General features: G+C 51.1%; 32 non-coding genes across 32 annotated transcripts; all 32 read right to left on the bottom strand.

Moving 5' to 3' along the window:
• Positions 1 to 104: 104 nt before the first annotated feature.
• On the bottom strand, positions 105 to 223 carry LOC127594303 (5S ribosomal RNA). The gene has a single exon (XR_007960707.1). It is a non-coding gene; the product is annotated as a 5S ribosomal RNA (ribosomal RNA).
• A 479-nt stretch (positions 224 to 702) lies between these two features.
• LOC127594275 (5S ribosomal RNA) lies at positions 703 to 821 on the bottom strand. Its single transcript, XR_007960681.1, has one exon. It is a non-coding gene; the product is annotated as a 5S ribosomal RNA (ribosomal RNA).
• A 478-nt stretch (positions 822 to 1,299) lies between these two features.
• On the bottom strand, positions 1,300 to 1,418 carry LOC127594257 (5S ribosomal RNA). The gene has a single exon (XR_007960663.1). It is a non-coding gene; the product is annotated as a 5S ribosomal RNA (ribosomal RNA).
• Positions 1,419 to 1,897: 479 nt separating this feature from the next.
• Positions 1,898 to 2,016, bottom strand: LOC127594380 (5S ribosomal RNA). Its single transcript, XR_007960780.1, has one exon. It is a non-coding gene; the product is annotated as a 5S ribosomal RNA (ribosomal RNA).
• Positions 2,017 to 2,494: 478 nt separating this feature from the next.
• On the bottom strand, positions 2,495 to 2,613 carry LOC127594333 (5S ribosomal RNA). The gene has a single exon (XR_007960736.1). It is a non-coding gene; the product is annotated as a 5S ribosomal RNA (ribosomal RNA).
• A 479-nt stretch (positions 2,614 to 3,092) lies between these two features.
• Positions 3,093 to 3,211, bottom strand: LOC127594332 (5S ribosomal RNA). Its single transcript, XR_007960735.1, has one exon. It is a non-coding gene; the product is annotated as a 5S ribosomal RNA (ribosomal RNA).
• An 811-nt stretch (positions 3,212 to 4,022) lies between these two features.
• Positions 4,023 to 4,141, bottom strand: LOC127594337 (5S ribosomal RNA). The gene has a single exon (XR_007960739.1). It is a non-coding gene; the product is annotated as a 5S ribosomal RNA (ribosomal RNA).
• Positions 4,142 to 4,621: 480 nt separating this feature from the next.
• LOC127594379 (5S ribosomal RNA) lies at positions 4,622 to 4,740 on the bottom strand. The gene has a single exon (XR_007960779.1). It is a non-coding gene; the product is annotated as a 5S ribosomal RNA (ribosomal RNA).
• A 481-nt stretch (positions 4,741 to 5,221) lies between these two features.
• LOC127594302 (5S ribosomal RNA) lies at positions 5,222 to 5,340 on the bottom strand. The gene has a single exon (XR_007960706.1). It is a non-coding gene; the product is annotated as a 5S ribosomal RNA (ribosomal RNA).
• A 479-nt stretch (positions 5,341 to 5,819) lies between these two features.
• On the bottom strand, positions 5,820 to 5,938 carry LOC127594321 (5S ribosomal RNA). The gene has a single exon (XR_007960724.1). It is a non-coding gene; the product is annotated as a 5S ribosomal RNA (ribosomal RNA).
• Positions 5,939 to 6,417: 479 nt separating this feature from the next.
• On the bottom strand, positions 6,418 to 6,536 carry LOC127594330 (5S ribosomal RNA). Its single transcript, XR_007960733.1, has one exon. It is a non-coding gene; the product is annotated as a 5S ribosomal RNA (ribosomal RNA).
• An 811-nt stretch (positions 6,537 to 7,347) lies between these two features.
• On the bottom strand, positions 7,348 to 7,466 carry LOC127594335 (5S ribosomal RNA). Its single transcript, XR_007960738.1, has one exon. It is a non-coding gene; the product is annotated as a 5S ribosomal RNA (ribosomal RNA).
• A 480-nt stretch (positions 7,467 to 7,946) lies between these two features.
• LOC127594378 (5S ribosomal RNA) lies at positions 7,947 to 8,065 on the bottom strand. The gene has a single exon (XR_007960778.1). It is a non-coding gene; the product is annotated as a 5S ribosomal RNA (ribosomal RNA).
• Positions 8,066 to 8,546: 481 nt separating this feature from the next.
• Positions 8,547 to 8,665, bottom strand: LOC127594301 (5S ribosomal RNA). Its single transcript, XR_007960705.1, has one exon. It is a non-coding gene; the product is annotated as a 5S ribosomal RNA (ribosomal RNA).
• A 479-nt stretch (positions 8,666 to 9,144) lies between these two features.
• On the bottom strand, positions 9,145 to 9,263 carry LOC127594318 (5S ribosomal RNA). The gene has a single exon (XR_007960722.1). It is a non-coding gene; the product is annotated as a 5S ribosomal RNA (ribosomal RNA).
• A 479-nt stretch (positions 9,264 to 9,742) lies between these two features.
• LOC127594325 (5S ribosomal RNA) lies at positions 9,743 to 9,861 on the bottom strand. Its single transcript, XR_007960728.1, has one exon. It is a non-coding gene; the product is annotated as a 5S ribosomal RNA (ribosomal RNA).
• Positions 9,862 to 10,340: 479 nt separating this feature from the next.
• Positions 10,341 to 10,459, bottom strand: LOC127594317 (5S ribosomal RNA). The gene has a single exon (XR_007960721.1). It is a non-coding gene; the product is annotated as a 5S ribosomal RNA (ribosomal RNA).
• Positions 10,460 to 10,940: 481 nt separating this feature from the next.
• Positions 10,941 to 11,059, bottom strand: LOC127594377 (5S ribosomal RNA). The gene has a single exon (XR_007960777.1). It is a non-coding gene; the product is annotated as a 5S ribosomal RNA (ribosomal RNA).
• A 592-nt stretch (positions 11,060 to 11,651) lies between these two features.
• Positions 11,652 to 11,770, bottom strand: LOC127594376 (5S ribosomal RNA). The gene has a single exon (XR_007960776.1). It is a non-coding gene; the product is annotated as a 5S ribosomal RNA (ribosomal RNA).
• A 479-nt stretch (positions 11,771 to 12,249) lies between these two features.
• On the bottom strand, positions 12,250 to 12,368 carry LOC127594375 (5S ribosomal RNA). Its single transcript, XR_007960775.1, has one exon. It is a non-coding gene; the product is annotated as a 5S ribosomal RNA (ribosomal RNA).
• Positions 12,369 to 12,847: 479 nt separating this feature from the next.
• LOC127594276 (5S ribosomal RNA) lies at positions 12,848 to 12,966 on the bottom strand. Its single transcript, XR_007960682.1, has one exon. It is a non-coding gene; the product is annotated as a 5S ribosomal RNA (ribosomal RNA).
• A 478-nt stretch (positions 12,967 to 13,444) lies between these two features.
• Positions 13,445 to 13,563, bottom strand: LOC127594374 (5S ribosomal RNA). Its single transcript, XR_007960774.1, has one exon. It is a non-coding gene; the product is annotated as a 5S ribosomal RNA (ribosomal RNA).
• A 480-nt stretch (positions 13,564 to 14,043) lies between these two features.
• On the bottom strand, positions 14,044 to 14,162 carry LOC127594300 (5S ribosomal RNA). Its single transcript, XR_007960704.1, has one exon. It is a non-coding gene; the product is annotated as a 5S ribosomal RNA (ribosomal RNA).
• A 479-nt stretch (positions 14,163 to 14,641) lies between these two features.
• Positions 14,642 to 14,760, bottom strand: LOC127594274 (5S ribosomal RNA). Its single transcript, XR_007960680.1, has one exon. It is a non-coding gene; the product is annotated as a 5S ribosomal RNA (ribosomal RNA).
• A 478-nt stretch (positions 14,761 to 15,238) lies between these two features.
• LOC127594286 (5S ribosomal RNA) lies at positions 15,239 to 15,357 on the bottom strand. The gene has a single exon (XR_007960691.1). It is a non-coding gene; the product is annotated as a 5S ribosomal RNA (ribosomal RNA).
• A 480-nt stretch (positions 15,358 to 15,837) lies between these two features.
• Positions 15,838 to 15,956, bottom strand: LOC127594373 (5S ribosomal RNA). Its single transcript, XR_007960773.1, has one exon. It is a non-coding gene; the product is annotated as a 5S ribosomal RNA (ribosomal RNA).
• Positions 15,957 to 16,436: 480 nt separating this feature from the next.
• On the bottom strand, positions 16,437 to 16,555 carry LOC127594299 (5S ribosomal RNA). Its single transcript, XR_007960703.1, has one exon. It is a non-coding gene; the product is annotated as a 5S ribosomal RNA (ribosomal RNA).
• Positions 16,556 to 17,034: 479 nt separating this feature from the next.
• Positions 17,035 to 17,153, bottom strand: LOC127594272 (5S ribosomal RNA). The gene has a single exon (XR_007960678.1). It is a non-coding gene; the product is annotated as a 5S ribosomal RNA (ribosomal RNA).
• Positions 17,154 to 17,631: 478 nt separating this feature from the next.
• LOC127594284 (5S ribosomal RNA) lies at positions 17,632 to 17,750 on the bottom strand. Its single transcript, XR_007960689.1, has one exon. It is a non-coding gene; the product is annotated as a 5S ribosomal RNA (ribosomal RNA).
• A 480-nt stretch (positions 17,751 to 18,230) lies between these two features.
• On the bottom strand, positions 18,231 to 18,349 carry LOC127594371 (5S ribosomal RNA). Its single transcript, XR_007960772.1, has one exon. It is a non-coding gene; the product is annotated as a 5S ribosomal RNA (ribosomal RNA).
• A 478-nt stretch (positions 18,350 to 18,827) lies between these two features.
• LOC127594329 (5S ribosomal RNA) lies at positions 18,828 to 18,946 on the bottom strand. Its single transcript, XR_007960732.1, has one exon. It is a non-coding gene; the product is annotated as a 5S ribosomal RNA (ribosomal RNA).
• Positions 18,947 to 19,757: 811 nt separating this feature from the next.
• On the bottom strand, positions 19,758 to 19,876 carry LOC127594334 (5S ribosomal RNA). Its single transcript, XR_007960737.1, has one exon. It is a non-coding gene; the product is annotated as a 5S ribosomal RNA (ribosomal RNA).
• Between the last annotated feature and the right edge of the window lie 237 nt (positions 19,877 to 20,113).

The raw sequence follows: 20,113 nt of genomic DNA, 5'->3' as shown, positions 1-20,113 counted from the left end.
AAACGATTTCAAACCACAGGATAAGTGAAAGTTGAATGACGAATGAATGCCAAAATTTTTGGAAAGAGCAGTGAATCGTGTTGTGAATTGGAGGTGGGTGCAAAAGCTTACAGCACCTGGTATTCCCAGGCGGTCTCCCATCCAAGTGCTAACCAGGCCCTACCCTGCTTAGCTTCCGAGATCAGACGAGATCGGGCGTTCTCAGGGTAGTATGGCCGTAAGCGAGGGAAAACGCGAAAATTGTCCTCTTTATAGCAGACAGGGCACTTCTGGGTCGGTGATGGAGTAGTGGGGTGATTTTTTTTTCATTTAATGACCTCCTCCCGAGAGCACGAAGGAGGGGCCTGCTCCCGTGGTGGTTTGAGCGCGCAGCCTGTCAGGCTCGCATACGGTCCTCTGCGAGCGCGCAGATGCGGTATTTGATGTTTGTTGCAAAAGTGGGCTTTTCCAGTGGAGGTGCAAAGGCATCCAGCAGGCGGAAATCCCAAGCTGTTTCATGTCCAAGTGCTATCATGACCGATCCCCGTGCAGACGGCTCCCTCTGTTGGACATTAATTTTATTCCAAAGAGACGTTGATCTGTCAAATCAACGTGAAGGAAACGATTTTAAACCACAGGATAAGTGAAAGTTGAATGACGAATGAATGCCAAAATTTTTGGAAAGAGCAGTGAATCGTGTTGAGAATTGGAGGTGGGTGCAAAAGCTCACAGCACCTGGTATTCCCAGGCGGTCTCCCATCCAAGTACTAACCAGGCCCGACCCTGCTTAGCTTCCGAGATCGGACGAGATCGGGCGTTCTCAGGGTAGTATGGCCGTAAGCGAGGGAAAACGTGAAAATTGTCCCCTTTATAGCAGACAAGGCACTTGCGGGTCGGGGATGGAGTAGTGTGGTGATTTTTTTTTCATTTAATGACCTCCTCCCGAGAACACGAAGGAGGGGCCCGCTCCCGTGGTGGTTTGAGCGCGCAGCCTGTCAGGCTCGCATACGGTCCTCTGCGAGCACGCAGATGCAGTATTTGATGTTTGTTGCAAAAGTGGGCTTTTCCAGTGGAGGTGCAAAGGCATCCAGCAGGCGGAAATCCCAAGCTGTTTCATGTCCAAGTGCTATCATGACCGACCCCGTGCAGACGGCTCCCTCTGTTGGACATTAATTTTATTCCAAAGAGACGTTGATCTGTCAAATCAACGTGAAGGAAACGATTTCAAACCACAGGATAAGTGAAAGTTGAATGACGAATGAATGCCAAAATTTTTGGAAAGAGCAGTGAATCGTGTTGTGAATTGGAGGTGGGTGCAAAAGCTTACAGCACCTGGTATTCCCAGGCGGTCTCCCATCCAAGTACTAACCAGGCCCTACCCTGCTTAGCTTCCGAGATCAGACGAGATCGGGCGTTCTCAGGGTAGTATGGCCGTAAGCGAGGGAAAACGCGAAAATTATCCTCTTTATAGCAGACAGGGCACTTCTGGGTCGGGGATGGAGTAGTGGGGTGATTTTTTTTTCATTTAATGACCTCCTCCCGAGAGCACGAAGGAGGGGCCTGCTCCCGTGGTGGTTTGAGCGCGCAGCCTGTCAGGCTCGCATACGGTCCTCTGCGAGCGCGCAGATGTGGTATTTGATGTTTGTTGCAAAAGTGGGCTTTTCCAGTGGAGGTGCAAAGGCATCCAGCAGGCGGAAATCCCAAGCTGTTTCATGTCCAAGTGCTATCATGACCGATCCCCGTGCAGACGGCTCCCTCTGTTGGACATTAATTTTATTCCAAAGAGACGTTGATCTGTCAAATCAACGTGAAGGAAACGATTTCAAACCACAGGATAAGTGAAAGTTGAATGACGAATGAATGCCAAAATTTTTGGAAAGAGCAGTGAATCGTGTTGAGAATTGGAGGTGGGTGCAAAAGCTTACAGCACCTGGTATTCCCAGGCGGTCTCCCATCCAAGTACTAACCAGGCCCGACCCTGCTTAGCTTCCGAGATCGGACGAGATCGGGCGTTCTCAGGGTAGTATGGCCGTAAGCGAGGGAAAACGTGAAAATTGTCCCCTTTATAGCAGACAAGGCACTTGCGGGTCGGGGATGGAGTAGTGGGGTGATTTTTTTTTTCATTTAATGACCTCCTCCCGAGAGCACGAAGGAGGGGCCCGCTCCCGTGGTGGTTTGAGCGCGCAGCCTGTCAGGCTCGCATACGGTCCTCTGCGAGCACGCAGATGCAGTATTTGATGTTTGTTGCAAAAGTAGGCTTTTCCAGTGGAGGTGCAAAGGCATCCAGCAGGCGGAAATCCCAAGCTGTTTCATGTCCAAGTGCTATCATGACCGACCCCGTGCAGACGGCTCCCTCTGTTGGACATTAATTTTATTCCAAAGAGACGTTGATCTGTCAAATCAACGTGAAGGAAACGATTTCAAACCACAGGTAAGTGAAAGTTGAATGACTAATGAAAGCCAAAATTTTTGGAAAGAGCAGTGAATCGTGTTGAGAATTGGAGGTGGGTGCAAAAGCTTACAGCACCTGGTATTCCCAGGCGGTCTCCCATCCAAGTACTAACCAGGCCCGACCCTGCTTAGCTTCCGAGATCGGACGAGATGGGTCGTTCTCAGGGTAGTATGGCCGTAAGCGAGGGAAAACGTGAAAATTGTCCCCTTTATAGCAGACACGGCACTTGCGGGTCGGGGATGGAGTCCTGGGGTGATTTTTTTTTTTCATTTAATGACCTCCTCCCGAGAGCACGAAGGAGGGGCCCGCTCCCGTGGTGGTTTGAGCGCGCAGCCTGTCAGGCTCGCATACGGTCCTCTGCGAGCACGCAGATGCAGTATTTGATGTTTGTTGCAAAAGTGGGCTTTTCCAGTGGAGGTGCAAAGGCATCCAGCAGGCGGAAATCCCAAGCTGTTTCATGTCCAAGTGCTATCATGACCGACCCCGTGCAGACGGCTCCCTCTGTTGGACATTAATTTTATTCCAAAGAGACGTTGATCTGTCAAATCAACGTGAAGGAAACGATTTCAAACCACAGGTAAGTGAAAGTTGAATGACTAATGAAAGCCAAAATTTTTGGAAAGAGCAGTGAATCGTGTTGAGAATTGGAGGTGGGTGCAAAAGCTTACAGCACCTGGTATTCCCAGGCGGTCTCCCATCCAAGTACTAACCAGGCCCGACCCTGCTTAGCTTCCGAGATCGGACGAGATGGGTCGTTCTCAGGGTAGTATGGCCGTAAGCGAGGGAAAACGTGAAAATTGTCCCCTTTATAGCAGACACGGCACTTGCGGGTCGGGGATGGAGTCCTGGGGTGATTTTTTTTTTTCATTTAATGACCTCCTCCCGAGAGCACGAAGGAGGGGCCCGCTCCCGTGGTGGTTTGAGCGCGCAGCCTGTCAGGCTCGCATACGGTCCTCTGCGAGCACGCAGATGCAGTATTTGATGTTTGTTGCAAAAGTGGGCTTTTCCAGTGGAGGTGCAAAGGCATCCAGCAGGCGGAAATCCCAAGCTGTTTCATGTCCAAGTGCTATCATGACCGACCCCGTGCAGACGGCTCCCTCTGTTGGACATTAATTTTATTCCAAAGAGACGTTGATCTGTCAAATCAACGTGAAGGAAACGATTTCAAACCACAGGATAAGTGAAAGTTGAATGACTATTCATTTTCATTCATCTTCCGTACCGCTTGATCCTCACTAGGGTCGCGGGGGGTGCTGGAGCCCATCCCAGCCGTCTCCGGGCAGTAGGCGGGGGACACCCTGAATCGGTTGCCAGCCAATCGCAGGGCACACATAGACGAACAACCATCCACGCTCACACTCTTTGGAATGTGGGAGGAAACCGGAGCACCCGGAGAAAACCCATGCAGGCCCGGGGAGAACATGCAAACTCCACACAGGGAGGCCGGAGCTGGAATCGAACCCGGTACCTCTGCACTGTGAAGCCGACGTGCTAACCACTGGACTACCGGGCCGCCCGTTGAATGACTAATGAAAGCCAAAATTTTTGGAAAGAGCAGTGAATCGTGTTGAGAATTGGAGGTGGGTGCAAAAGCTTACAGCACCTGGTATTCCCAGGCGGTCTCCCATCCAAGTACTAACCAGGCCCGACCCTGCTTAGCTTCCGAGATCGGACGAGATGGGGCGTTCTCAGGGTAGTATGCCCGTAAGCGAGGGAAAACGTGAAAATTGTCCCCTTTATAGCAGACACGGCACTTGCGGGTCGGGGATGGAGTCCTGGGGTGATTTTTTTTTTCATTTAATGACCTCCTCCCGAGAGCACGAAGGAGGGGCCCGCTCCCGTGGTTGTTTGAGCGCGCAGCCTGTCAGGCTCGCATACGGTCCTCTGCGAGCGCGCAGATGCGGTATTTGATGTTTGTTGCAAAAGTGGGCTTTTCCAGTGGAGGTGCAAAGGCATCCAGCAGGCGGAAATCCCAAGCTGTTTCATGTCCAAGTGCTATCATGACCGATCCCCGTGCAGACGGCTCCCTCTGTTGGACATTAATTTTATTCCAAAGAGACGTTGATCTGTCAAATCAACGTGAAGGAAACGATTTCAAACCACAGGATAAGTGAAAGTTGAATGACGAATGAATGCCAAAATTTTTGGAAAGAGCAGTGAATCGTGTTGTGAATTGGAGGTGGGTGCAAAAGCTTACAGCACCTGGTATTCCCAGGCGGTCTCCCATCCAAGTACTAACCAGGCCCGACCCTGCTTAGCTTCCGAGATCGGACGAGATCGGGCGTTCTCAGGGTAGTATGGCCGTAAGCGAGGGAAAACGCGAAAATTGTCCTCTTTATAGCAGACAGGGCACTTCTGGGTCGGGGGTGGAGTCGTGGGGTGATTTTTTTTTTCATTTAATAAACCTCCTCCGGAGTGCACAAAGGAGGGGCCCGCTCCCGTGGTGGTTTGAGCGCGCAGCCTGTCAGGCTCGCATACGGTCCTCTGCGAGCGCGCAGAGGCTGTACTTGATGTCTGTTGCAAAAGTGGGCTTTTCCAGTGGAGGTGCAAAGGCATCCAGCAGGCGGAAATCCCAAGCTGTTTCATGTCCAAGTGCTATCATTACCGATTCCCGTGCAGACGGCTCCCTCTGTTGGGCATTAATTTTATTCCAAAGAGACGTTGATCTGTCAAATCAACGTGAAGGAAACGATTTCAAACCACAGGATAAGTGAAAGTTGAATGACGAATGAATGCCAAAATTTTTGGAAAGAGCAGTGAATCGTGTTGTGAATTGGAGGTGGGTGCAAAAGCTTACAGCACCTGGTATTCCCAGGCGGTCTCCCATCCAAGTGCTAACCAGGCCCTACCCTGCTTAGCTTCCGAGATCAGACGAGATCGGGCGTTCTCAGGGTAGTATGGCCGTAAGCGAGGGAAAACGCGAAAATTGTCCTCTTTATAGCAGACAGGGCACTTCTGGGTCGGTGATGGAGTAGTGGGGTGATTTTTTTTTCATTTAATGACCTCCTCCCGAGAGCACGAAGGAGGGGCCTGCTCCCGTGGTGGTTTGAGCGCGCAGCCTGTCAGGCTCGCATACGGTCCTCTGCGAGCGCGCAGATGCGGTATTTGATGTTTGTTGCAAAAGTGGGCTTTTCCAGTGGAGGTGCAAAGGCATCCAGCAGGCGGAAATCCCAAGCTGTTTCATGTCCAAGTGCTATCATGACCGATCCCCGTGCAGACGGCTCCCTCTGTTGGACATTAATTTTATTCCAAAGAGACGTTGATCTGTCAAATCAACGTGAAGGAAACGATTTCAAACCACAGGATAAGTGAAAGTTGAATGACTAATGAAAGCCAAAATTTTTGGAAAGAGCAGTGAATCGTGTTGAGAATTGGAGGTGGGTGCAAAAGCTTACAGCACCTGGTATTCCCAGGCGGTCTCCCATCCAAGTACTAACCAGGCCCGACCCTGCTTAGCTTCCGAGATCGGACGAGATGGGGCGTTCTCAGGGTAGTATGGCCGTAAGCGAGGGAAAACGTGAAAATTGTCCCCTTTATAGCAGACACGGCACTTGCGGGTCGGGGATGGAGTCCTGGGGTGATTTTTTTTTTTCATTTAATGACCTCCTCCCGAGAGCACGAAGGAGGGGCCCGCTCCCGTGGTGGTTTGAGCGCGCAGCCTGTCAGGCTCGCATACGGTCCTCTGCGAGCACGCAGATGCAGTATTTGATGTTTGTTGCAAAAGTGGGCTTTTCCAGTGGAGGTGCAAAGGCATCCAGCAGGCGGAAATCCCAAGCTGTTTCATGTCCAAGTGCTATCATGACCGACCCCGTGCAGACGGCTCCCTCTGTTGGACATTAATTTTATTCCAAAGAGACGTTGATCTGTCAAATCAACGTGAAGGAAACGATTTCAAACCACAGGTAAGTGAAAGTTGAATGACTAATGAAAGCCAAAATTTTTGGAAAGAGCAGTGAATCGTGTTGAGAATTGGAGGTGGGTGCAAAAGCTTACAGCACCTGGTATTCCCAGGCGGTCTCCCATCCAAGTACTAACCAGGCCCGACCCTGCTTAGCTTCCGAGATCGGACGAGATGGGTCGTTCTCAGGGTAGTATGGCCGTAAGCGAGGGAAAACGTGAAAATTGTCCCCTTTATAGCAGACACGGCACTTGCGGGTCGGGGATGGAGTCCTGGGGTGATTTTTTTTTTTCATTTAATGACCTCCTCCCGAGAGCACGAAGGAGGGGCCCGCTCCCGTGGTGGTTTGAGCGCGCAGCCTGTCAGGCTCGCATACGGTCCTCTGCGAGCACGCAGATGCAGTATTTGATGTTTGTTGCAAAAGTGGGCTTTTCCAGTGGAGGTGCAAAGGCATCCAGCAGGCGGAAATCCCAAGCTGTTTCATGTCCAAGTGCTATCATGACCGACCCCGTGCAGACGGCTCCCTCTGTTGGACATTAATTTTATTCCAAAGAGACGTTGATCTGTCAAATCAACGTGAAGGAAACGATTTCAAACCACAGGATAAGTGAAAGTTGAATGACTATTCATTTTCATTCATCTTCCGTACCGCTTGATCCTCACTAGGGTCGCGGGGGGTGCTGGAGCCCATCCCAGCCGTCTCCGGGCAGTAGGCGGGGGACACCCTGAATCGGTTGCCAGCCAATCGCAGGGCACACATAGACGAACAACCATCCACGCTCACACTCTTTGGAATGTGGGAGGAAACCGGAGCACCCGGAGAAAACCCATGCAGGCCCGGGGAGAACATGCAAACTCCACACAGGGAGGCCGGAGCTGGAATCGAACCCGGTACCTCTGCACTGTGAAGCCGACGTGCTAACCACTGGACTACCGGGCCGCCCGTTGAATGACTAATGAAAGCCAAAATTTTTGGAAAGAGCAGTGAATCGTGTTGAGAATTGGAGGTGGGTGCAAAAGCTTACAGCACCTGGTATTCCCAGGCGGTCTCCCATCCAAGTACTAACCAGGCCCGACCCTGCTTAGCTTCCGAGATCGGACGAGATGGGGCGTTCTCAGGGTAGTATGCCCGTAAGCGAGGGAAAACGTGAAAATTGTCCCCTTTATAGCAGACACGGCACTTGCGGGTCGGGGATGGAGTCCTGGGGTGATTTTTTTTTTCATTTAATGACCTCCTCCCGAGAGCACGAAGGAGGGGCCCGCTCCCGTGGTTGTTTGAGCGCGCAGCCTGTCAGGCTCGCATACGGTCCTCTGCGAGCGCGCAGATGCGGTATTTGATGTTTGTTGCAAAAGTGGGCTTTTCCAGTGGAGGTGCAAAGGCATCCAGCAGGCGGAAATCCCAAGCTGTTTCATGTCCAAGTGCTATCATGACCGATCCCCGTGCAGACGGCTCCCTCTGTTGGACATTAATTTTATTCCAAAGAGACGTTGATCTGTCAAATCAACGTGAAGGAAACGATTTCAAACCACAGGATAAGTGAAAGTTGAATGACGAATGAATGCCAAAATTTTTGGAAAGAGCAGTGAATCGTGTTGTGAATTGGAGGTGGGTGCAAAAGCTTACAGCACCTGGTATTCCCAGGCGGTCTCCCATCCAAGTACTAACCAGGCCCGACCCTGCTTAGCTTCCGAGATCGGACGAGATCGGGCGTTCTCAGGGTAGTATGGCCGTAAGCGAGGGAAAACGCGAAAATTGTCCTCTTTATAGCAGACAGGGCACTTCTGGGTCGGGGGTGGAGTCGTGGGGTGATTTTTTTTTTCATTTAATAAACCTCCTCCGGAGTGCACAAAGGAGGGGCCCGCTCCCGTGGTGGTTTGAGCGCGCAGCCTGTCAGGCTCGCATACGGTCCTCTGCGAGCGCGCAGAGGCTGTACTTGATGTCTGTTGCAAAAGTGGGCTTTTCCAGTGGAGGTGCAAAGGCATCCAGCAGGCGGAAATCCCAAGCTGTTTCATGTCCAAGTGCTATCATTACCGATTCCCGTGCAGACGGCTCCCTCTGTTGGGCATTAATTTTATTCCAAAGAGACGTTGATCTGTCAAATCAACGTGAAGGAAACGATTTCAAACCACAGGATAAGTGAAAGTTGAATGACGAATGAATGCCAAAATTTTTGGAAAGAGCAGTGAATCGTGTTGTGAATTGGAGGTGGGTGCAAAAGCTTACAGCACCTGGTATTCCCAGGCGGTCTCCCATCCAAGTGCTAACCAGGCCCTACCCTGCTTAGCTTCCGAGATCAGACGAGATCGGGCGTTCTCAGGGTAGTATGGCCGTAAGCGAGGGAAAACGCGAAAATTGTCCTCTTTATAGCAGACAGGGCACTTCTGGGTCGGTGATGGAGTAGTGGGGTGATTTTTTTTTCATTTAATGACCTCCTCCCGAGAGCACGAAGGAGGGGCCTGCTCCCGTGGTGGTTTGAGCGCGCAGCCTGTCAGGCTCGCATACGGTCCTCTGCGAGCGCGCAGATGCGGTATTTGATGTTTGTTGCAAAAGTGGGCTTTTCCAGTGGAGGTGCAAAGGCATCCAGCAGGCGGAAATCCCAAGCTGTTTCATGTCCAAGTGCTATCATGACCGATCCCCGTGCAGACGGCTCCCTCTGTTGGACATTAATTTTATTCCAAAGAGACGTTGATCTGTCAAATCAACGTGAAGGAAACGATTTCAAACCACAGGATAAGTGAAAGTTGAATGACTAATGAAAGCCAAAATTTTTGGAAAGAGCAGTGAATCGTGTTGAGAATTGGAGGTGGGTGCAAAAGCTTACAGCACCTGGTATTCCCAGGCGGTCTCCCATCCAAGTACTAACCAGGCCCGACCCTGCTTAGCTTCCGAGATCGGACGAGATGGGGCGTTCTCAGGGTAGTATGGCCGTAAGCGAGGGAAAACGTGAAAATTGTCCCCTTTATAGCAGACACGGCACTTGCGGGTCGGGGATGGAGTCCTGGGGTGATTTCTTTTTTCATTTAATGACCTCCTCCCGAGAGCACGAAGGAGGGGCCCGCTCCCGTGGTGGTTTGAGCGCGCAGCCTGTCAGGCTCGCATACGGTCCTCTGCGAGCACGCAGATGCAGTATTTGATGTTTGTTGCAAAAGTGGGCTTTTCCAGTGGAGGTGCAAAGGCATCCAGCAGGCGGAAATCCCAAGCTGTTTCATGTCCAAGTGCTATCATGACCGACCCCGTGCAGACGGCTCCCTCTGTTGGACATTAATTTTATTCCAAAGAGACGTTGATCTGTCAAATCAACGTGAAGGAAACGATTTCAAACCACAGGATAAGTGAAAGTTGAATGACGAATGAATGCCAAAATTTTTGGAAAGAGCAGTGAATCGTGTTGAGAATTGGAGGTGGGTGCAAAAGCTCACAGCACCTGGTATTCCCAGGCGGTCTCCCATCCAAGTACTAACCAGGCCCGACCCTGCTTAGCTTCCGAGATCGGACGAGATCGGGCGTTCTCAGGGTAGTATAGACGTAAGCGAGGGAAAACGTGAAAATTGTCCCCTTTATAGCAGACAAGGCACTTGCGGGTCGGGGATGGAGTAGTGGGGTGATTTTTTTTTTCATTTAATGACCTCCTCCCGAGAGCACGAAGGAGGGGCCCGCTCCCGTGGTGGTTTGAGCGCGCAGCCTGTCAGGCTCGCATACGGTCCTCTGCGAGCACGCAGATGCAGTATTTGATGTTTGTTGCAAAAGTAGGCTTTTCCAGTGGAGGTGCAAAGGCATCCAGCAGGCGGAAATCCCAAGCTGTTTCATGTCCAAGTGCTATCATGACCGACCCCGTGCAGACGGCTCCCTCTGTTGGACATTAATTTTATTCCAAAGAGACGTTGATCTGTCAAATCAACGTGAAGGAAACGATTTCAAACCACAGGATAAGTGAAAGTTGAATGACTAATGAAAGCCAAAATTTTTGGAAAGAGCAGTGAATCGTGTTGAGAATTGGAGGTGGGTGCAAAAGCTTACAGCACCTGGTATTCCCAGGCGGTCTCCCATCCAAGTACTAACCAGGCCCGACCCTGCTTAGCTTCCGAGATCGGACGAGATGGGGCGTTCTCAGGGTAGTATGGCCGTAAGCGAGGGAAAACGTGAAAATTGTCCCCTTTATAGCAGACACGGCACTTGCGGGTCGGGGATGGAGTCCTGGGGTGATTTTTTTTTTTCATTTAATGACCTCCTCCCGAGAGCACGAAGGAGGGGCCTGCTCCCGTGGTGGTTTGAGCGCGCAGCCTGTCAGGCTCGCATACGGTCCTCTGCGAGCGCGCAGATGCGGTATTTGATGTTTGTTGCAAAAGTGGGCTTTTCCAGTGGAGGTGCAAAGGCATCCAGCAGGCGGAAATCCCAAGCTGTTTCATGTCCAAGTGCTATCATGACCGATCCCCGTGCAGACGGCTCCCTCTGTTGGACATTAATTTTATTCCAAAGAGACGTTGATCTGTCAAATCAACGTGAAGGAAACGATTTCAAACCACAGGATAAGTGAAAGTTGAATGACGAATGAATGCCAAAATTTTTGGAAAGAGCAGTGAATCGTGTTGAGAATTGGAGGTGGGTGCAAAAGCTTACAGCACCTGGTATTCCCAGGCGGTCTCCCATCCAAGTACTAACCAGGCCCGACCCTGCTTAGCTTCCGAGATCGGACGAGATCGGGCGTTCTCAGGGTAGTATGGCCGTAAGCGAGGGAAAACGCGAAAATTGTCCTGTTTATAGCAGACAGGGCACTTCTGGGTCGGGGGTGGAGTAGTGGGGTGATTTTTTTTCATTTAATAAACCTCCTCCGGAGTGCACAAAGGAGGGGCCCGCTCCCGTGGTGGTTTGAGCGCGCAGCCTGTCAGGCTCGCGTCGGGGGTGGAGTAGTGGGGTGATTTTTTTTCATTTAATAAACCTCCTCCGGAGTGCACAAAGGAGGGGCCCGCTCCCGTGGTGGTTTGAGCGCGCAGCCTGTCAGGCTCGCATACGGTCCTCTGCGAGCGCGCAGAGGCTGTACTTGATGTCTGTTGCAAAAGTGGGCTTTTCCAGTGGAGGTGCAAAGGCATCCAGCAGGCGGAAATCCCAAGCTGTTTCATGTCCAAGTGCTATCATGACCGATCCCCGTGCAGACGGCTCCCTCTGTTGGACATTAATTTTATTCCAAAGAGACGTTGATCTGTCAAATCAACGTGAAGGAAACGATTTCAAACCACAGGATAAGTGAAAGTTGAATGACTAATGAAAGCCAAAATTTTTGGAAAGAGCAGTGAATCGTGTTGAGAATTGGAGGTGGGTGCAAAAGCTTACAGCACCTGGTATTCCCAGGCGGTCTCCCATCCAAGTACTAACCAGGCCCGACCCTGCTTAGCTTCCGAGATCGGACGAGATCGGGCGTTCTCAGGGTAGTATGGCCGTAAGCGAGGGAAAACGTGAAAATTGTCCCCTTTATAGCAGACACGGCACTTGCGGGTCGGGGATGGAGTCGTGGGGTGATTTTTTTTTCATTTAATGACCTCCTCCCGAGAGCACGAAGGAGGGGCCCGCTCCCGTGGTGGTTTGAGCGCGCAGCCTGTCAGGCTCGCATTCGGTCCTCTGCGAGCGCGCAGATGCGGTATTTGATGTTTGTTGCAAAAGTGGGCTTTTCCAGTGGAGGTGCAAAGGCATCCAGCAGGCGGAAATCCCAAGCTGTTTCATGTCCAAGTGCTATCATGACCGATCCCCGTGCAGACGGCTCCCTCTGTTGGACATTAATTTTATTCCAAAGAGACGTTGATCTGTCAAATCAACGTGAAGGAAACGATTTCAAACCACAGGATAAGTGAAAGTTGAATGACGAATGAATGCCAAAATTTTTGGAAAGAGCAGTGAATCGTGTTGAGAATTGGAGGTGGGTGCAAAAGCTTACAGCACCTGGTATTCCCAGGCGGTCTCCCATCCAAGTACTAACCAGGCCCGACCCTGCTTAGCTTCCGAGATCGGACGAGATCGGGCGTTCTCAGGGTAGTATGGCCGTAAGCGAGGGAAAACGCGAAAATTGTCCTCTTTATAGCAGACAGGGCACTTCTGGGTCGGGGGTGGAGTAGTGGGGTGATTTTTTTTCATTTAATAAACCTCCTCCGGAGTGCACAAAGGAGGGGCCCGCTCCCGTGGTGGTTTGAGCGCGCAGCCTGTCAGGCTCGCATACGGTCCTCTGCGAGCGCGCAGAGGCTGTACTTGATGTCTGTTGCAAAAGTGGGCTTTTCCAGTGGAGGTGCAAAGGCATCCAGCAGGCGGAAATCCCAAGCTGTTTCATGTCCAAGTGCTATCATTACCGATTCCCGTGCAGACGGCTCCCTCTGTTGGACATTAATTTTATTCCAAAGAGACGTTGATCTGTCAAATCAACGTGAAGGAAACGATTTCAAACCACAGGATAAGTGAAAGTTGAATGACGAATGAATGCCAAAATTTTTGGAAAGAGCAGTGAATCTTGTTGTGAATTGGAGGTGGGTGCAAAAGCTTACAGCACCTGGTATTCCCAGGCGGTCTCCCATCCAAGTACTAACCAGGCCCTACCCTGCTTAGCTTCCGAGATCAGACGAGATCAGGCGTTCTCAGGGTAGTATGGCCGTAAGCGAGGGAAAACGCGAAAATTATCCTCTTTATAGTAGACAGGGCACTTCTGGGTCGGGGATGGAGTAGTGGGGTGATTTTTTTTTCATTTAATGACCTCCTCCCGAGAGCACGAAGGAGGGGCCTGCTCCCGTGGTGGTTTGAGCGCGCAGCCTGTCAGGCTCGCATTCGGTCCTCTGCGAGCGCGCAGATGCAGTATTTGATGTTTGTTGCAAAAGTGGGCTTTTCCAGTGGAGGTGCAAAGGCATCCAGCAGGCGGAAATCCCAAGCTGTTTCATGTCCAAGTGCTATCATGAACGACCCCGTGCAGACGGCTCCCTCTGTTGGACATTAATTTTATTCCAAAGAGAACTTGATCTGTCAAATCAACGTGAAGGAAACGATTTCAAACCACAGGATAAGTGAAAGTTGAATGACTAATGAAAGCCAAAATTTTTGGAAAGAGCAGTGAATCGTGTTGAGAATTGGAGGTGGGTGCAAAAGCTTACAGCACCTGGTATTCCCAGGCGGTCTCCCATCCAAGTACTAACCAGGCCCGACCCTGCTTAGCTTCCGAGATCGGACGAGATCGGGCGTTCTCAGGGTAGTATGGCCGTAAGCGAGGGAAAATGTGAAAATTGTCCCCTTTATAGCAGACACGGCACTTGCGGGTCGGGGATGGAGTCGTGGGGTGATTTTTTTTTTCATTTAATGACCTCCTCCCGAGAGCACGAAGGAGGGGCCCGCTCCCGTGGTGGTTTGAGCGCGCAGCCTGTCAGGCTCGCATTCGGTCCTCTGCGAGCGCGCAGATGCGGTATTTGATGTTTGTTGCAAAAGTGGGCTTTTCCAGTGGAGGTGCAAAGGCATCCAGCAGGCGGAAATCCCAAGCTGTTTCATGTCCAAGTGCTATCATGACCGATCCCCGTGCAGACGGCTCCCTCTGTTGGACATTAATTTTATTCCAAAGAGACGTTGATCTGTCAAATCAACGTGAAGGAAACGATTTCAAACCACAGGATAAGTGAAAGTTGAATGACGAATGAATGCCAAAATTTTTGGAAAGAGCAGTGAATCGTGTTGTGAATTGGAGGTGGGTGCAAAAGCTTACAGCACCTGGTATTCCCAGGCGGTCTCCCATCCAAGTGCTAACCAGGCCCTACCCTGCTTAGCTTCCGAGATCAGACGAGATCGGGCGTTCTCAGGGTAGTATGGCCGTAAGCGAGGGAAAACGCGAAAATTGTCCTCTTTATAGCAGACAGGGCACTTCTGGGTCGGTGATGGAGTAGTGGGGTGATTTTTTTTTCATTTAATGACCTCCTCCCGAGAGCACGAAGGAGGGGCCTGCTCCCGTGGTGGTTTGAGCGCGCAGCCTGTCAGGCTCGCATACGGTCCTCTGCGAGCGCGCAGATGCGGTATTTGATGTTTGTTGCAAAAGTGGGCTTTTCCAGTGGAGGTGCAAAGGCATCCAGCAGGCGGAAATCCCAAGCTGTTTCATGTCCAAGTGCTATCATGACCGATCCCCGTGCAGACGGCTCCCTCTGTTGGACATTAATTTTATTCCAAAGAGACGTTGATCTGTCAAATCAACGTGAAGGAAACGATTTTAAACCACAGGATAAGTGAAAGTTGAATGACGAATGAATGCCAAAATTTTTGGAAAGAGCAGTGAATCGTGTTGAGAATTGGAGGTGGGTGCAAAAGCTCACAGCACCTGGTATTCCCAGGCGGTCTCCCATCCAAGTACTAACCAGGCCCGACCCTGCTTAGCTTCCGAGATCGGACGAGATCGGGCGTTCTCAGGGTAGTATGGCCGTAAGCGAGGGAAAACGTGAAAATTGTCCCCTTTATAGCAGACAAGGCACTTGCGGGTCGGGGATGGAGTAGTGTGGTGATTTTTTTTTCATTTAATGACCTCCTCCCGAGAGCACGAAGGAGGGGCCCGCTCCCGTGGTGGTTTGAGCGCGCAGCCTGTCAGGCTCGCATACGGTCCTCTGCGAGCACGCAGATGCAGTATTTGATGTTTGTTGCAAAAGTGGGCTTTTCCAGTGGAGGTGCAAAGGCATCCAGCAGGCGGAAATCCCAAGCTGTTTCATGTCCAAGTGCTATCATGACCGACCCCGTGCAGACGGCTCCCTCTGTTGGACATTAATTTTATTCCAAAGAGACGTTGATCTGTCAAATCAACGTGAAGGAAACGATTTCAAACCACAGGATAAGTGAAAGTTGAATGACGAATGAATGCCAAAATTTTTGGAAAGAGCAGTGAATCGTGTTGTGAATTGGAGGTGGGTGCAAAAGCTTACAGCACCTGGTATTCCCAGGCGGTCTCCCATCCAAGTACTAACCAGGCCCTACCCGGCTTAGCTTCCGAGATCAGACGAGATCGGGCGTTCTCAGGGTAGTATGGCCGTAAGCGAGGGAAAACGCGAAAATTATCCTCTTTATAGCAGACAGGGCACTTCTGGGTCGGGGATGGAGTAGTGGTGTGATTTTTTTTTTCATTTAATGACCTCCTCCCGAGAGCACGAAGGAGGGGCCCGCTCCCGTGGTTGTTTGAGCGCGCAGCCTGTCAGGCTCGCATACGGTCCTCTGCGAGCGCGCAGATGCGGTATTTGATGTTTGTTGCAAAAGTGGGCTTTTCCAGTGGAGGTGCAAAGGCATCCAGCAGGCGGAAATCCCAAGCTGTTTCATGTCCAAGTGCTATCATGACCGATCCCCGTGCAGACGGCTCCCTCTGTTGGACATTAATTTTATTCCAAAGAGACGTTGATCTGTCAAATCAACGTGAAGGAAACGATTTCAAACCACAGGATAAGTGAAAGTTGAATGACGAATGAATGCCAAAATTTTTGGAAAGAGCAGTGAATCGTGTTGTGAATTGGAGGTGGGTGCAAAAGCTTACAGCACCTGGTATTCCCAGGCGGTCTCCCATCCAAGTACTAACCAGGCCCGACCCTGCTTAGCTTCCGAGATCGGACGAGATCGGGCGTTCTCAGGGTAGTATGGCCGTAAGCGAGGGAAAACGCGAAAATTGTCCTCTTTATAGCAGACAGGGCACTTCTGGGTCGGGGGTGGAGTCGTGGGGTGATTTTTTTTTCATTTAATAAACCTCCTCCGGAGTGCACAAAGGAGGGGCCCGCTCCCGTGGTGGTTTGAGCGCGCAGCCTGTCAGGCTCGCATACGGTCCTCTGCGAGCGCGCAGAGGCTGTACTTGATGTCTGTTGCAAAAGTGGGCTTTTCCAGTGGAGGTGCAAAGGCATCCAGCAGGCGGAAATCCCAAGCTGTTTCATGTCCAAGTGCTATCATTACCGATTCCCGTGCAGACGGCTCCCTCTGTTGGACATTAATTTTATTCCAAAGAGACGTTGATCTGTCAAATCAACGTGAAGGAAACGATTTCAAACCACAGGATAAGTGAAAGTTGAATGACGAATGAATGCCAAAATTTTTGGAAAGAGCAGTGAATCGTGTTGTGAATTGGAGGTGGGTGCAAAAGCTTACAGCACCTGGTATTCCCAGGCGGTCTCCCATCCAAGTGCTAACCAGGCCCTACCCTGCTTAGCTTCCGAGATCAGACGAGATCGGGCGTTCTCAGGGTAGTATGGCCGTAAGCGAGGGAAAACGCGAAAATTGTCCTCTTTATAGCAGACAGGGCACTTCTGGGTCGGTGATGGAGTAGTGGGGTGATTTTTTTTTCATTTAATGACCTCCTCCCGAGAGCACGAAGGAGGGGCCTGCTCCCGTGGTGGTTTGAGCGCGCAGCCTGTCAGGCTCGCATACGGTCCTCTGCGAGCGCGCAGATGCGGTATTTGATGTTTGTTGCAAAAGTGGGCTTTTCCAGTGGAGGTGCAAAGGCATCCAGCAGGCGGAAATCCCAAGCTGTTTCATGTCCAAGTGCTATCATGACCGATCCCCGTGCAGACGGCTCCCTCTGTTGGACATTAATTTTATTCCAAAGAGACGTTGATCTGTCAAATCAACGTGAAGGAAACGATTTTAAACCACAGGATAAGTGAAAGTTGAATGACGAATGAATGCCAAAATTTTTGGAAAGAGCAGTGAATCGTGTTGAGAATTGGAGGTGGGTGCAAAAGCTCACAGCACCTGGTATTCCCAGGCGGTCTCCCATCCAAGTACTAACCAGGCCCGACCCTGCTTAGCTTCCGAGATCGGACGAGATCGGGCGTTCTCAGGGTAGTATGGCCGTAAGCGAGGGAAAACGTGAAAATTGTCCCCTTTATAGCAGACAAGGCACTTGCGGGTCGGGGATGGAGTAGTGTGGTGATTTTTTTTTCATTTAATGACCTCCTCCCGAGAGCACGAAGGAGGGGCCCGCTCCCGTGGTGGTTTGAGCGCGCAGCCTGTCAGGCTCGCATACGGTCCTCTGCGAGCACGCAGATGCAGTATTTGATGTTTGTTGCAAAAGTGGGCTTTTCCAGTGGAGGTGCAAAGGCATCCAGCAGGCGGAAATCCCAAGCTGTTTCATGTCCAAGTGCTATCATGACCGACCCCGTGCAGACGGCTCCCTCTGTTGGACATTAATTTTATTCCAAAGAGACGTTGATCTGTCAAATCAACGTGAAGGAAACGATTTCAAACCACAGGATAAGTGAAAGTTGAATGACGAATGAATGCCAAAATTTTTGGAAAGAGCAGTGAATCGTGTTGTGAATTGGAGGTGGGTGCAAAAGCTTACAGCACCTGGTATTCCCAGGCGGTCTCCCATCCAAGTACTAACCAGGCCCTACCCGGCTTAGCTTCCGAGATCAGACGAGATCGGGCGTTCTCAGGGTAGTATGGCCGTAAGCGAGGGAAAACGCGAAAATTATCCTCTTTATAGCAGACAGGGCACTTCTGGGTCGGGGATGGAGTAGTGGTGTGATTTTTTTTTTCATTTAATGACCTCCTCCCGAGAGCACGAAGGAGGGGCCCGCTCCCGTGGTTGTTTGAGCGCGCAGCCTGTCAGGCTCGCATACGGTCCTCTGCGAGCGCGCAGATGCGGTATTTGATGTTTGTTGCAAAAGTGGGCTTTTCCAGTGGAGGTGCAAAGGCATCCAGCAGGCGGAAATCCCAAGCTGTTTCATGTCCAAGTGCTATCATGACCGATCCCCGTGCAGACGGCTCCCTCTGTTGGACATTAATTTTATTCCAAAGAGACGTTGATCTGTCAAATCAACGTGAAGGAAACGATTTCAAACCACAGGATAAGTGAAAGTTGAATGACGAATGAATGCCAAAATTTTTGGAAAGAGCAGTGAATCGTGTTGAGAATTGGAGGTGGGTGCAAAAGCTTACAGCACCTGGTATTCCCAGGCGGTCTCCCATCCAAGTACTAACCAGGCCCGACCCTGCTTAGCTTCCGAGATCGGACGAGATCGGGCGTTCTCAGGGTAGTATGGCCGTAAGCGAGGGAAAACGTGAAAATTGTCCCCTTTATAGCAGACAAGGCACTTGCGGGTCGGGGATGGAGTAGTGGGGTGATTTTTTTTTTCATTTAATGACCTCCTCCCGAGAGCACGAAGGAGGGGCCCGCTCCCGTGGTGGTTTGAGCGCGCAGCCTGTCAGGCTCGCATACGGTCCTCTGCGAGCACGCAGATGCAGTATTTGATGTTTGTTGCAAAAGTAGGCTTTTCCAGTGGAGGTGCAAAGGCATCCAGCAGGCGGAAATCCCAAGCTGTTTCATGTCCAAGTGCTATCATGACCGACCCCGTGCAGACGGCTCCCTCTGTTGGACATTAATTTTATTCCAAAGAGACGTTGATCTGTCAAATCAACGTGAAGGAAACGATTTCAAACCACAGGTAAGTGAAAGTTGAATGACTAATGAAAGCCAAAATTTTTGGAAAGAGCAGTGAATCGTGTTGAGAATTGGAGGTGGGTGCAAAAGCTTACAGCACCTGGTATTCCCAGGCGGTCTCCCATCCAAGTACTAACCAGGCCCGACCCTGCTTAGCTTCCGAGATCGGACGAGATGGGTCGTTCTCAGGGTAGTATGGCCGTAAGCGAGGGAAAACGTGAAAATTGTCCCCTTTATAGCAGACACGGCACTTGCGGGTCGGGGATGGAGTCCTGGGGTGATTTTTTTTTTTCATTTAATGACCTCCTCCCGAGAGCACGAAGGAGGGGCCCGCTCCCGTGGTGGTTTGAGCGCGCAGCCTGTCAGGCTCGCATACGGTCCTCTGCGAGCACGCAGATGCAGTATTTGATGTTTGTTGCAAAAGTGGGCTTTTCCAGTGGAGGTGCAAAGGCATCCAGCAGGCGGAAATCCCAAGCTGTTTCATGTCCAAGTGCTATCATGACCGACCCCGTGCAGACGGCTCCCTCTGTTGGACATTAATTTTATTCCAAAGAGACGTTGATCTGTCAAATCAACGTGAAGGAAACGATTTCAAACCACAGGATAAGTGAAAGTTGAATGACTATTCATTTTCATTCATCTTCCGTACCGCTTGATCCTCACTAGGGTCGCGGGGGGTGCTGGAGCCCATCCCAGCCGTCTCCGGGCAGTAGGCGGGGGACACCCTGAATCGGTTGCCAGCCAATCGCAGGGCACACATAGACGAACAACCATCCACGCTCACACTCTTTGGAATGTGGGAGGAAACCGGAGCACCCGGAGAAAACCCATGCAGGCCCGGGGAGAACATGCAAACTCCACACAGGGAGGCCGGAGCTGGAATCGAACCCGGTACCTCTGCACTGTGAAGCCGACGTGCTAACCACTGGACTACCGGGCCGCCCGTTGAATGACTAATGAAAGCCAAAATTTTTGGAAAGAGCAGTGAATCGTGTTGAGAATTGGAGGTGGGTGCAAAAGCTTACAGCACCTGGTATTCCCAGGCGGTCTCCCATCCAAGTACTAACCAGGCCCGACCCTGCTTAGCTTCCGAGATCGGACGAGATGGGGCGTTCTCAGGGTAGTATGCCCGTAAGCGAGGGAAAACGTGAAAATTGTCCCCTTTATAGCAGACACGGCACTTGCGGGTCGGGGATGGAGTCCTGGGGTGATTTTTTTTTTCATTTAATGACCTCCTCCCGAGAGCACGAAGGAGGGGCCCGCTCCCGTGGTTGTTTGAGCGCGCAGCCTGTCAGGCTCGCATACGGTCCTCTGCGAGCGCGCAGATGCGGTATTTGATGTTTGTTGCAAAAGTGGGCTTTTCCAGTGGAGGTG

Source organism: Hippocampus zosterae, chromosome 21 (assembly GCF_025434085.1).
Source record: "Hippocampus zosterae strain Florida chromosome 21, ASM2543408v3, whole genome shotgun sequence".
Taxonomy (NCBI): Eukaryota; Metazoa; Chordata; class Actinopteri; order Syngnathiformes; family Syngnathidae; genus Hippocampus; species Hippocampus zosterae.
The sequence above is the reverse complement of the archived record's forward strand: the minus strand, read 5'-3'. Positions and strand labels throughout refer to the sequence as shown.